The sequence below is a fragment of the Amphiprion ocellaris genome, chromosome 22 (assembly GCF_022539595.1).
Source record: "Amphiprion ocellaris isolate individual 3 ecotype Okinawa chromosome 22, ASM2253959v1, whole genome shotgun sequence".
Lineage (NCBI taxonomy): Eukaryota > Metazoa > Chordata > Actinopteri > Pomacentridae > Amphiprion > Amphiprion ocellaris.
Window position 1 is genome coordinate 13,483,055 of NC_072787.1, and position 13,396 is coordinate 13,496,450.

The window sequence follows — 13,396 nt, forward strand, 5'->3', positions numbered from 1 at the left end:
CGGAGAACTGATTCTTTCACGCTTCCCGTAAGCTGCTCCCTCCCCAAACACACTCAGTGATTACAATTAAACGGTTAGTTTTTTCCGTTTAAATGCCGTCGGTGCTGTCAGATGGTGATCGACATTGTTATAAAAACCAAGCAGCACAGAGCCATTTTGTGTTTTCATTGCATAATAGAAGCAAGAAAGGTTATCTGAGGTAGGTTCATGTTTTTTTTTTCTATTACTGAAGAGTAAAACCCCTCATATAGAAATAACACTGCGAATAGTACAGTTGTAAAAAGATTAAAAAATAATAACGTGTCAGTCGAGTACCTGAAGCTCAAATATCAGCAGCAACATTGACACAGATAGGTAATAAGAAGTGGAATTATCCCAGATTCATCACGAATACCAAAATTTCGAGAGAACGGGAAGGTAGCACATATCCGTGAGACAAAAAGGTGATAATGGACGCAACACGTTTTCATAAACGATTTCATTAAAAAAAATAGTACAAACGTATGATATCAGCGTAGAAATATATTTGAATATAAAGCAAAATCATCCCCAAAGTATCAGGGTGTTCATTGTGGGTCCGTGTACGGATCTGGTAATTGGATTTTCCGTTCTGAAACGGTATTGAAAAACAAAAAACGAGTGGTTATTTGATTTTCGTTTTAAAATACAAAAATTAAAATTGAAATACAAGGCTATTTTCCTTTTCATGATCAAAAAGGGATGTTCGTTTTTTTTAAATGCTTTGATTTTCGTTTTATATTTAGAATAACAAGAAAGTAAAATCAGTAAGAGACAGAAACGAAAAAAAGGTCCGTTTTATCATTTTCTGAGACCGGAAGTTGTCATCAGCAAGTGTGGAGCCAAACGACAACAAGATTCTCAGAGGGCGGAGCCAGAGAGCAGTGATTGGTCAGACCATAGATAATATAGAAGACAGCGCGCTAGCGTATCTAGTCTATGTATATCTATGGTCGGCACGTCTGGTAGCATCTTTGGCTGCTGTTGATCTTGTTTTTGGAGTAAAACACGGTAAGAAGATAAATACTTCTAACCAGTAGCGTTGTCTTGTTGTTCGTTAAGTCAGCGACTTGTGAAGAGTTGTGTTTTGTCGTGTTTGAGCAGTTGGTCCGGACGCGTTAGCTAGCTAAGCGGCTAAGTTAGCTAGCGGGCTAATTAACACAGGCGGCTAACTTACCGCTGAACACCTGTGTTAGTTGCTGTCGCAGCTGTCCGTCATTATTAGAATAACCGTCTCAACCTGTATTTCTCTGCTGTGTATTTTAGCTTTTAAAAAAGTTATTTTACTTTAAGGTTAACTGAAACCCGTTGAGCTGCGCTGAAGTTCAACATTCAGCTGGTTTGAATTAAACCACGCTTAATTTAACATTGCGCAACATTACCTCTCTGAATCTCCATAATTTCATTAAATTCCTTCTCTCTTCCACTGCTCAAGTTCAATCCAATATATAAAATGACATTAATAGTGAATAAACTAACAACCAGCCATTGTATTTATTTATTACTGTATGTATTTGTAGTAAAACATGAGTTGAAACATCCTACTTTTGGATCTGGAACTGCACAAGCCGTTCATTTTCAGTCACCTGATGAGTTAAACTCCCCTTTTTATGTGAGGTTGAAGCAGAAAGTCTGAGTTAACAAAGAAAGTTCTTTATAATTTGCGATACCTGTTATCTCTTACTGAGGCTTTAGTTTTTGTTGAGCTGATTTACACGTAGAAACTTTGTTCAGGAAAATTACTCAGTAGCTCAGAGGACAGGCTGCTTTTTACACAACCTTGTAAGAGAATGTCTGTCAATGCTTTCAGCAGAATTTAAAAACACAACACTTCCTAAACAGATATTTTGAGGCTGTGAGGTTGAACGTTTGAGAGTATATCAGTGTGTTTGTTTGTGGTATTTGTGTTTCTAGGTGGAAGCTGAATTAGTGAGGATGACTCCTGCTCCTGTCATCTCTAAGCTCCTCACACATCTTTACCTGCACGAGGAAAATCACTTCTGTAGAATGCAGGTATGTTTGGCATTATTATAAAAAGATGTTGCCTGGTGACCTGTCAGAAACCCATTATACAGAGTCAGCCAAAATAATGTTTACACACATCAGGAAAAGAAAAACTTGCATAAATATTTCAATACCAAATTTATTCAGACATCAAGAGATTAATAAAAGTTATCTTTGGCCTCTACAATTACAAGAGGTGCTCAAAGTGGTGGCCACTGGCTTCCAGACATTTCTGTTGTGTTGTAGACGTCACTTGTTGATGCTCCATTCATGAGGGTAATGCCATCTGTTGGGAAAACATCGTACAACAGGACACAGAGTTATCGTGATTTGATTAAACTTAGAAAGATGTATCTATATGTGTAGAAGTACTTATACAAATGAAATATTTATAAAAGTTTTTCTTTTCCTGATGTGTGTTCATTATTTTGGCTGACTCTGAACTTAATGAGAACAAAACTGTCATTTAATTGTTGCTTTGAAACCTTCTTTAGTGAAAACCGGCTGGTGTTCTGCTTTGAAACAAACTGCTGTTGAGGTCTGTGTTTTTAGGTTTAACCCCACAGTTTCTGAATGAACTGATGGTTTGTTTTTTTTCCTGATCAATGTGGACGTTATAATTGATGATAACATTTACTGATCATATAATCAGCATGACAATATAACAGTATACAGGCATGGCAATTTTCCGCCGTTCCGCAGAAATCCGCCGTTTTAATTTTCAAATTGATCATTTCTGTGAATCGTCCAAATCTGTTGAGAAAATTTTAGGGGGGGTGAGGTATGTTTTTATTACTCTTGCTCCCGGTTTTTGAGAAGCGCTCGGCGTTTCTCCCGCAGCGTAACAGACAAAGAGAACCAGTCTAGCTCCTGCTGCATTGTAAAAGGCCTTGCGATTGGTCGAAATTGGTTAGCTGCCAACGATTGGACCAATCAAATTGCTCGATGCATTCTTTCGTTACAATTCATGGCGGCATGTTCGTGTTGGAATTTTGAGCTTTTGGGATCATTTTCGGTGGAATCATGAGGTTTTTATCGAAAGAACAAGAGTCATCGGTGCTAGAAATGGATAAAAGTGTCAAAAACCAGTTCCGATGGAATTGGCTTGAGAGAAAAGTGACGGTAAAGGTGAAAACATGACAGTTTGAAACCTTGAGTCAAATATTATCAGAGTGGATCGGTTTGCTTTAAAATAATCATTTTAATTTCTCAAGCCATGAGTCAGAAGTACTCACTATAAGTAAAATATTTGAGTCATTTAACAAAACATTGGGTATTTGACTCATGACTCAGGGCAAAATGAATCCCTGATAGTGTTTAAAGAGTGTTCTGGAAATGTAAAAAAAAACTGACACAGCTGACTCCATAGAGGAAACTGTGACATTAGAAGTGACTTTGTGACCAGTGTAGAACTCCAGTGTAAATAGTGTTAAAAGACCTATAGAACTGTAAAAATTGTAGGACTAAATGCAGTGAGACAACATTGAAGAAAAAGTAAGTTAACGTTTCATTAAATTAACTTATTCATTACAATCTAGTCTTCTGTAATTCTATGCATGTTTTTCATTCTAAATCACCTATTTTACTGAAAACCTCTCGGCTTCAGGGGGGCTGTGCCCCCCTGGACCCCCCTTGAAGATTGTATACCGAACATTTTCAGCTGAAATCAAAATTTGCTGTTGCCATGCCTACATAACATTATGACCACCTGACTAATACTGTGTTGGTCCCTTTATGCTGCTAAAACTCCTCTGACCCAGTGGTTCATCAGAACCTCTGGGGATGTCCTGTGGATTCTGTGGATCCTGTGGGTTGCAGGGTGGGTCCTACCTAGACCAGGCTGATCCTGGACCATCCCACAAATGCTCAATCAGATCTGGATGTGGGGAGTGTGGAACCCAGGTGAACAGCTTAGCTCTGTCGTGTTCCTCGGACCACTCCTGAGCAGTTTTAATTTGTCCTGCTGAGGGAGGCAGCTGGCATCAAGGACTGCTGTTGCCATGGAGACTAGGGGGTTGTTTGTCCTGCAGTGTTTAGGTGGTGGTACATGTCAAACATCCACATGAACGTCAAGGTTTCCCAGCAGAACGTTACATTAGAACAAGATGATGGATGTTGTTCTCTTCAGCTGTCAGTGGTCAGAATGTTGTGGCTGATCGGTGGATCTGTCTGCCTTTACTCTGACATCCAGAGTTATACAAAAGTGTAGTATGTGTGCAGTGCAGAAGAGATTTACTTAATTGGATGCATTTTTTTTTAAGGAAGAGCATTTTTTTTATCCACCTGAATGAACACCCAATCTTTCCCTTCAAAGGATAGTTAATTGTTACTACAGCTTCCATAGTGATCCCATCAGAGAAAATCATATCCATATACAGATTTTTATTAATTCCAGGGCTGGTTCAGTAAAGATTATAATAATAACTACATCAGATAATTCTTGGTCGCAGTTGGAATTTTGCAGACTGAGAGATGGTTGAGAAGGTTTGCAGTTCTTGTTTTAGCAAAATATGTTATAATAGAAGATCTTTATTGTCATTGTACATGAAATTATCTGCAAACCAGCAAAGTGCATCAGTCTGAGGTATCTAAAAATTAATAAGTAAAGAAAAATGCTTCTAAAGCCAATAATAAACAGAATATTTTGAGGGAATATTCTAAACAGGAAAGAAAAGCTCCATTCTCACTCCTCTCAGGATAAACTGTCATTAAAATTGACTTTAAATTTAGCTTCAACATGAGATAAAAACATTTACTTTCATTACTGATGTCGTCAAGTTTTAATAAAGTTCATGCTACTTTTATAAAATGATGAAAGTGAATAAATTGTATTTCTGTGATCTGTGTTTGATTTCTGTCTTTTCTCCTGTCATCCAGATGTTCAGAGGGAGATGATGCCACATCTGGTCCAGCCGATGGAAGGTCTTGAAGTTCTCTGACTGGCCTCGACTGAAGATGGTCGTCTCACTGGATTTAAGGTTCAGATGCTCAGTAACAAACTCCACCAATGTGCCAACAGGGAAGCTTTAGGTTTATTAAATGTTGCTATGAAGGTGTCGCTGTTTTTCTTTGTGAATGCAATGAGCTCCAACTGAAACTTGAATTAGAGCTTAGAAGTAAATCCTTCCATCTGAAAGGATTTAGTTGCATTAATAACCTCATAACATTCTAATTTTTATTCCAGTCTTGGTTGAAAATAGAATCTCTGTATTGATTCAGGTAAAAACTGAACTTCACAGCATGTTGGAGCAAAACAACCAGATGAAAACTGTGATGGTGTTGGATTGTCAGACTGTAATGTTGCAGCTCAAAGCAGCTTTTCTGTCTCAGTTCATTCTGACATTCAGCTATGAATCAACACAGCAGATGGTGATCCATGCTGTGGAAGTCTCACATCTCCTGATTTAACGGAGCTGCTTTGCACTTTTTACACTGTTTATTCACCAACACTTTATTTAATAAAAGTCCCATCTAGTTTTTATGAGGAATGTGATGTTTGAATTTCTGTGAATAACTGCAGTCTAATGCAACAGCTGGAGTTGTAACATCTGTCCTGATATTGATCATGAAGTATTGATCAGAATACTTATGGTCAGCAGTCATCCCTGAAGTTTTACATTAAAATCTTTACTTGTGTTGTGAACTTTGGTAAGAAGCAGAAACTTTAGCGTTGCCATGGATACATGAGTGTTAAATTTTGTCCATGTTTCCATTTTTGGAAATTCAGTCCAGCAGATGAGTTTGTTTTTACTGCCAGCTACCATTAAGTCTGAGATATTAAGAATAAATAAATATGCATAATGTGGAAATTAACAGATTTTATTTTTATTTATTCCTACAAGTGCTGCAGGGTATATTCTAGAATGTGGAGGAATTTAGTCTCACAATCACAGACAATAAACATTATCTTAAAGTCTGGTTATTGTTGTTTATCAGCACAATACAAAAGGATTGATGTTAGAAATATTCCAGTTGAGACTCCAGAATATCATGATTTATGTAAATATACCTCAGTAACATGAATGTTCAGGTTAAGATTGTGCAGTGATTTTATGTAAGTTTAGCTGATTAAAGTTTATGACTCTGCACTAAAATATTATTTAAATTTACATCATTATTATAATATTTAGGGTCAGACCCTACAGTATTGAGATTAAGAAATCAAATATTCTATAAAATGTAAATACACTGAACTCATTTGGATATATTTAAGTGAGACTCTACAATATTATTTGACACAAATCTATCTAAATCAAAATTTTAATAATTTTCATGCCAAACATTTACTGGACTGATTTCAATATTAAATTCACTCCTTTCTAATCCTCTGCTGTACGTTCAAACCTGAGGCCTTAAATAGAAACACATAAGTATCTGTTTGAAGGAACTTCTGCAGAGTCCTGGTTCCAGAACATGATGATAGAATTATAGACAAACTTTTACAAAAGCTGCCTGAGAGTTTACAGGTTTTTATGTTGGATTTCTTCAGTAATTTAATGAGAGTTATCAGCAAAAATCAAGTGTTCATTTGATGAACTTCATTTCCTAAAACATCCAGAATTTGAGCTCATATCTTTGGCAGCTGTAAAGTTTCTGCTCCTTCAAAGTTCACAACAATGAATGAATTCCTAAAACACTCTCAATGCTGGAGAGCGTTTGTGATGCTGAACCAGTGAGCAGTTTTTCTGTTTCTTCACAATGCACAATGAGGGACGTCTGCAGGGACTGAGAAAGAGTCTCACCACATCCTGACATGAGGAAAAGACTTTATTGAAGACTACAGTGAGAAAAACTATCAGGCAGCAGACGGCATGCATTCAAGGTGAGCTCTGAACATTTGATCTGGAACAGGAATTCAATAACGGCAGCATGAGCTTCATTTCAATCTGTAGTTGCTGAATTCATGGATGAATCATCTGGCACTAGAGAGGAAGACCATCAAACATCCACGTCAGCTGATGGAGGTCCAAGAGTCTCACCGAACAACCAACCTACAGAGTGAAGACCTTGAATCTGATTGGACGGCCTCCTATTCAGCCACGTGTGAACAAATGCCTCGAAGCTGATTTGTTTTCTAAAATAAATCTAGTTTGAGTCCTAATCTATGCCTGAGTGTTTGCTTCTTTACATCGCTGCTAACAGTTTAGGCTGTTAGATTGTTCCAGATAAGACAAGTACAAGATTCTTCAGAGCCGTTCTACCATGAGCCTGACAGGAAGAACTCCAACAGCTACTGAATGTTCCTGTGGTTCCCTCAAGGCTACAGGAGGAGCCCTACGAGGACGAGCCGGTCCACCTGATGGCGGCCAGTCACTGCGGTTCAAAGCCAACACCGACTACGTGGACTTCTACTGGACCACACGGAGGCCTTCAAACCGGACCAACAAGTTCACCGACTCCCCGACTCGTGGGTCTGAGGACGCCACCGAGCCTTGGCCCAGCCGGCCTCCTGTCTGTGGGTGTTTGAGTGTTGAGAGGTTTGTGGATGCATGTGAACGTGTCTGTGTTGAAACAGCAGCTTTTGACTCAGTAACGCTGGTAAAAACCAAGAGCTCCTTTATTTGTGACTTCTACTAAAAAACTGATGAAAATAAGTTTGCCAGGGTTCTGACTGATAACAGATTATTAAATAATGAAAATAATCATTTAAATATTCCTTTAAACAATCCTTTTAGGTCTACATTTCCTTTACACTGACTTCTTGGTATATGTACAAGTATTTTGGGTGGAATATACCATTAGGTTCAATGTTCAAGGGTTCTTCTGGGAATATACCATTAAACCAACCTTTTAGGTAAATGTTCCAGGATGTTGGGTAGAATATACCATCAGATCAACCTTTTAGGTCTACATTGGAAGATTTTAGAGTAGAATATTACTCCAAACCATCCTTTAGGTCGACATTTAAGGTGGAATACTCCTTTACACCAAGATTTTTGGTCTACGTTTAAGGATTTTAGGTGGAATATTCCTTTGAATGAACTTTTTAAGTTTATGTTCAAGGATGTTGGGTGGAATATACCATCAGACCAACCTCCAAGGTCTACAGTAGTGAATTTCAGGTGGAATATACCATTAAACTCACCTTTTAGGTCTACATTGGAGGATTTTAGGTGGAATTTTCTTCCAAACCATCTTTTAGTCTACATTTAAGGATGTTTAGGATGGTATATTCTTCCAAACCAACTTCTCAGGTCTACATTTCAGGTGGAATATTCCTCCATACTAACTTTTTTGGTCTACATTGAAGGGTTTTTTCTAAACCACCTTTCGGGTCTATATTCGGGGTTTTAGGTGGAATATTCCTTTTAACCAGCCCCTCAGGTCTCTTTGAGGATTTTGGATAGAATACATGGTTAAACCAACATTTTAGGTGCATGTCCAAGGATTTTTGGTGAAATTTTCCTTTAAGGTGGATGTTTGAGGACCTTGTAGGTGGAATACTTCCTGAAACCAACCTTTTAGGTCAACATTCAAAGATTTAAGGTGGAATATTCCTTTAAACCAACCTAAATTTCATGTTTTGATCATTATCAAGTGAGAAAACTCAATCCAGACTCCTCATAATGACGATTGAGATTTATGCTGCTGTTATTTGTTTAGTCCAGACTAAATGACAGAAGTCCACAACTGTAATTTTATTTCAGGACTCTGTTATTAAATGTCAAAATCCATGTGACTCTAAAAACCCAACAGCTTTACAAACTCTAAGATTAAATTCTCCACAAGGATCCAAAATAAGTTGGACTTTTACATGAGAGCTTTAATTATTCTTCATCTACTTCCTGAAAAGTTTGGTCAATAAATAAGACAAAAACTAATATTTTCAGCTGAACTAAAGACAGACTTTGTGATTTTTCTGCTCACATGTTGTGTTGTTGTAAACTTCCTCTTTCAAATAAATAGCCGCCTAACCCCCTGGAAACCAGCATTTGTCCTGTTTTTGTGTTGCTCCTCGGCGACCCTAGACAGCCGGGTCGTAATGTCTTTTTGAGCAACACACCATACTATGACGTTTTTACAGTGATGGTTCTACTATAGAACCAGTTTGACATGTTCAGGCATTCTTTGTGTGAAAACTCAGAGATTTCAGGTATCAGAAGGTGGTTTTCAACTTTCTTTGTTAACTTTCTGCCTCAACTTTAAACTAAATTTCCTTCACTAACCCAGCCCTCTGGACTTCCAGTAAGCTGTGTTCCTATTGGCTGTCCAGGTGGCTGCTTGGTGTTATCAGGAACACCTGAGCAGCTCAGTGTCTTCCTGCTTTATTTAGCTGCAAACATTTCCTCTGCTTCTCTTCACCACGGAACCGGGTTTGGCTCCGTTGTGTTTGTTCTTTAGGCGTTGGCTTGCAGCTTCCAGCAGTAAAATCATCTTTAATGTGTTTCTTGGTGTGTTTTAGGGCTTTGTACTGGATAGTTGTCTTGGTAAATGTGGTTCTTTAGCCACAGTTAGCACATGGTGCTAATGTGTGCAGTGATTAGTGGATTTGGTGCAGCTGAGTTGTGTCTTTATCTTGGCTATAGTGAGTCTTTAGAGGTTTTTGGTCAGACACATTCTGTATTCTTGGTTGTCCAGAAGGTAAGAGTTCCTGTCCTGATTTTCTTTTTTCAGAGGTTCTCTGGTAGGCTGCAGGAGACTTTAGCGTTTGGGTTGTGCTAGTTTGGTTTTTGTACGGTTTAATTTGGACGACTATCTTGAGGCCCCTCCATGTGGTTTAGTGAGGTTTTCTGGAACAGTTCTACAAAGCAACCTGCAGCAGAAGAGACTTTGAGAGTTTTTAGGAAGTTCTGGAGAGCAGACTTTAGAGCAGCAGAAACATTTGTCAGCAGTTTGAGCAGGAGAAGGTGAGCTTCAGAGTAGAAATAAGACAGAAACCTTCTTGACCTGTGTGGTGAGGTCCTGTACCAAGAGTTTGAGCAGGTTGTGAAGTCTGTAGTTCTTTGGTCTGAAAGCACAAGAAGAGTTGACTCATTAAAGGAGAAAACAGGAGATATTGTTGGTTCTTCTGTCGCTCTGCAGTTTCCTGAGACTGAATATCAAGTTTATATTTTAAATGATTTCCCATGTGAGCCCAAGAAGACTTCAATAAACTCCCTCCATCCCCTGGACACAACATATTTTATTACCATGTTAAATCTTTTTTTTGAAATGTTTTTGAGTTTTAATCATAGTTTTAGCATAGTTTTTTTTGTCTTTGCTTGTTTAGTTTTGTCATCTGTGTAAAAGGTGCTAAACAAATAAAGTTGAATTGATAAACTGAATAATTGACTAACTCATGATTGTGACAACAGAAGTATTTTCATTGTGATTTAAGAGTTTATTTCATTTTTAAGGTTGGGGTTAAAATCTTGACAGAAAAAGAAGATTAAAGAAATAAACTGCATAACAAAAAGCAATTAAAGGAAAAAAATTAATACAGTGAAACATTTAAAAAGTTTTATTATTAAAAAGTATTTTTTAAATGTTTAATATTCTTCTTGTTTAATTGTATTTTGTAAATGTTTAATTTTCGAAAATATTTTATCTGTAATTTTTAATATTTGTATTTTAAAAATTTATTTAATTTCATAATGACATGTATCTTGTTTAATTATCTAATTCAATATTTTGTCTTTAATATAATTTAATTGTATTTAATGTTTAACTGTATTAAACAGACAAAATAATGAATTAGATAATTAAACAAGATACATGTCATTATGAAATTAAACAAAATTTTTAAAATACAAATATTAAAAATTACAGATAAAATATCTTCCATAATTAAACATTTAAAAAATACAATTAAACAAGAAGAATATTAAACATTTAAAAAATTACAAAACATTTAATTGGATTATTAAACCTTTAAAAAGACAAAACACCTTAAAGATTTAATCGAAAAATTAAATATTGGGAAAGAAAAAAAAACTCAAACAAGCTGATAAAACATTTGAAAAAACAATTAAATATTAAAAAGACAAAACATTTTGAAATCAAATCAGATATTACAACAGAATAAAAGGTGAGAAAAGAGCAAAACTAAAAGAAGAATCAAACTAAAGACAAAACATTTGAAAAGACACCAGTTAGACTTTAGAAGATCAAATTAAACAGAAGAGACAATAAAATTCTATGTTCTTGGTTTGATTGTGGATAGATTTACTAAGAACTATTTTCAGAAAACTGCTTTCCAGATAAAGTCTACTAGTAGTTGAAGGCATTTATCAAACTAATGTTACCTTCTGATCTCCACAAACTTTACTGTTCAGTGAAGAGAATCAAAGTTTGTTGAGGATTTCTAAAAAACCCACAGGTGAAGGTCTGAGAAGAACTCAGATGGATGGTCTAAATGTGAAATCAAGACTCATGGTCACAAGTTTTAAGGCTTCTGTTAACCAGAAAGTTCAAACTAACAGAGAAGTACTGAGAAACTTTTAAAATTTCAGTCCTCAGACTGTCTGAAGGTTCAAACTAACAGAGAACTACTCAGGAACTTAGAAGGTTTCAGTCCTCAGACTGTCTGAAGGTTCAAACTAACAGAGAACGACTGTAGGACTTAGAAAATTTCAGCCCTCAGACTGTGTGAAAGCTCAGGTCCTGAGGACTCGGGAGGTGTGGAGGCTTTGGAAAGTCTTGGAACTGAGGGTTCCACCCTCCAGCACAAAGGCTGAAGTCCAACCTCCTGAGAAAAACGGTCGAGTCGAGACTCAAGTTAAAAAAAAAACTCAAAAATGGCAAAAAATAGATGATAAATGCGCAAAAAAAAGAAGAATTTGTATCTGAGCGAGTAGCTCAGGGGGATAAGAAGAGGACTACCAAGTGGAAGGTCGCAGGTTCGAGACCCGCCACTGGCACTTTTCTTTCATTGTCTTCGTCAGGATTTTCAAAAACTTTAAGAAGGGTCTGGTCTTGAACCAGCGACCTGCAGCTCCATAGGCAAATCCTTAACTCACTGAGCTACAGATCAGACAAAAAGAAATAATTTCGTCGTCCCTTTGGCATCGTAGTTTCTGAAGTGACCACATGGGCAGAGCCAAGGCGGAGTCTGGGTGGAGTCAGGGCGGAGAGTAGGCGGGGAGGTGGGTGGCGGCCTCCCCCCTCTACTCCCCCACCACCCACCACACCTTCCCCCGCCCGACGAGTTTTTCGAAAATCTGAGCCTCGACAGGTTTTCCCAAGTTTCTCGAGTTTCCACGAGGTCGGAGGCAGAACAAGTTGTCATGAAGAGGTGCTGAAGTCGGCCAGCATGGACTGACTTTTTACAGCAACTAGAAGGAAGACCACTAGAAGAGCAGGTCTTTAACCACCATCCATAAAATCCATGGAGTCGCTCCAGAGAAATGAAGGGAGGTCAACTTTTATCAACCTCCATCCAGATGTTCAACTTGATATCTTTACTGTGACATTTTTAGTACCACAAACCTTTAGTATCACACTTTATTATCATTTATTAGGACTTTAATGGAATCCACCAGCAGATTTAGTTTTTGTTGACAAACTTTATTCTTGTCGTCGTGGGACTGCAGTATTTAAAACTGTTCCTTCTATTTGACTTCATGTTAATTAGTTTTAGTGAAGAAAGTTATTTTTGTTGTCGATTAGTCTCTTAAAAACCAAATAAGAAATTGGATTAGTCAAGAGGTTTAAATTTTACTTTGTCATATTTTAAATATGACAAAAAAATAAATAAAAATAAAGCGTCTTGAGACAATTTGACCTGTAATTGGCGTTATATAAATAAAATTGAATTCAAATTGTCTGTATCTTGTAACGTTGGAGTAATTCAGCCATATATGTTGGAAAACACATTTTCTTTGACCATTAATCTGTTGATTGTTTTCTCCAGTAATTCATTTCTTGTTTTGGTTTATAAAATGTCAAACCCAAATATATTCAGTTTACCGTCATAAAAACCAAAAAGATTTACATTCATGATGCAGGAATCAGGCAGTTTTTCACTTTTTATCTTAGTTTAGTCAGAAAGATAGTTGATAATGTGTAAATTGTTGCAGCTCGTGAGCCGTAGAAGGTTTTAATCTTTGGGGCCGAGTGTCAAAAAACATTTAGAAACAAACATCAACAAAACACTCAAAGATTTGAACATCATTTGCATGACAATGTCTAATTAAAGGACATTTATTTCCAATGTAAATGTGTGATATTCATCCTCTGGAGCTTTCTCTTCACATCGTCTTCCACCTGGACTGGTTTGGTCAGGAGCATGTGCAACAAACATTTGAAAAACTGCACTTTAACATCAATGAATGACACTGAAGTTTAATCTCTACATAAATGAGACTGAGTCTGGATGTGCTGCTCTGTCATTAACTCCTAAGTTTAGGGAAAGTTCAAACAAAAGAGGACAGTTCAGATAAGACTTGAGAATGAG

General features: G+C 37.0%; 1 long non-coding RNA gene across 2 annotated transcripts; it reads left to right on the forward strand.

Moving 5' to 3' along the window:
* Window positions 1–61: 61 nt before the first annotated feature.
* On the forward strand, window positions 62–7,123 carry LOC129348020 (uncharacterized). Of its 2 annotated transcripts, none has more exons than XR_008600432.1 (4): window positions 62–199; window positions 1,933–2,031; window positions 4,900–6,844; window positions 6,915–7,123. It is a non-coding gene; the product is annotated as an uncharacterized LOC129348020 (long non-coding RNA). The 2 variants fall into 2 exon arrangements; XR_008600433.1 differs by lacking the exon at window positions 62–199 and adding an exon at window positions 243–1,029.
* Window positions 7,124–13,396: the final 6,273 nt, after the last annotated feature.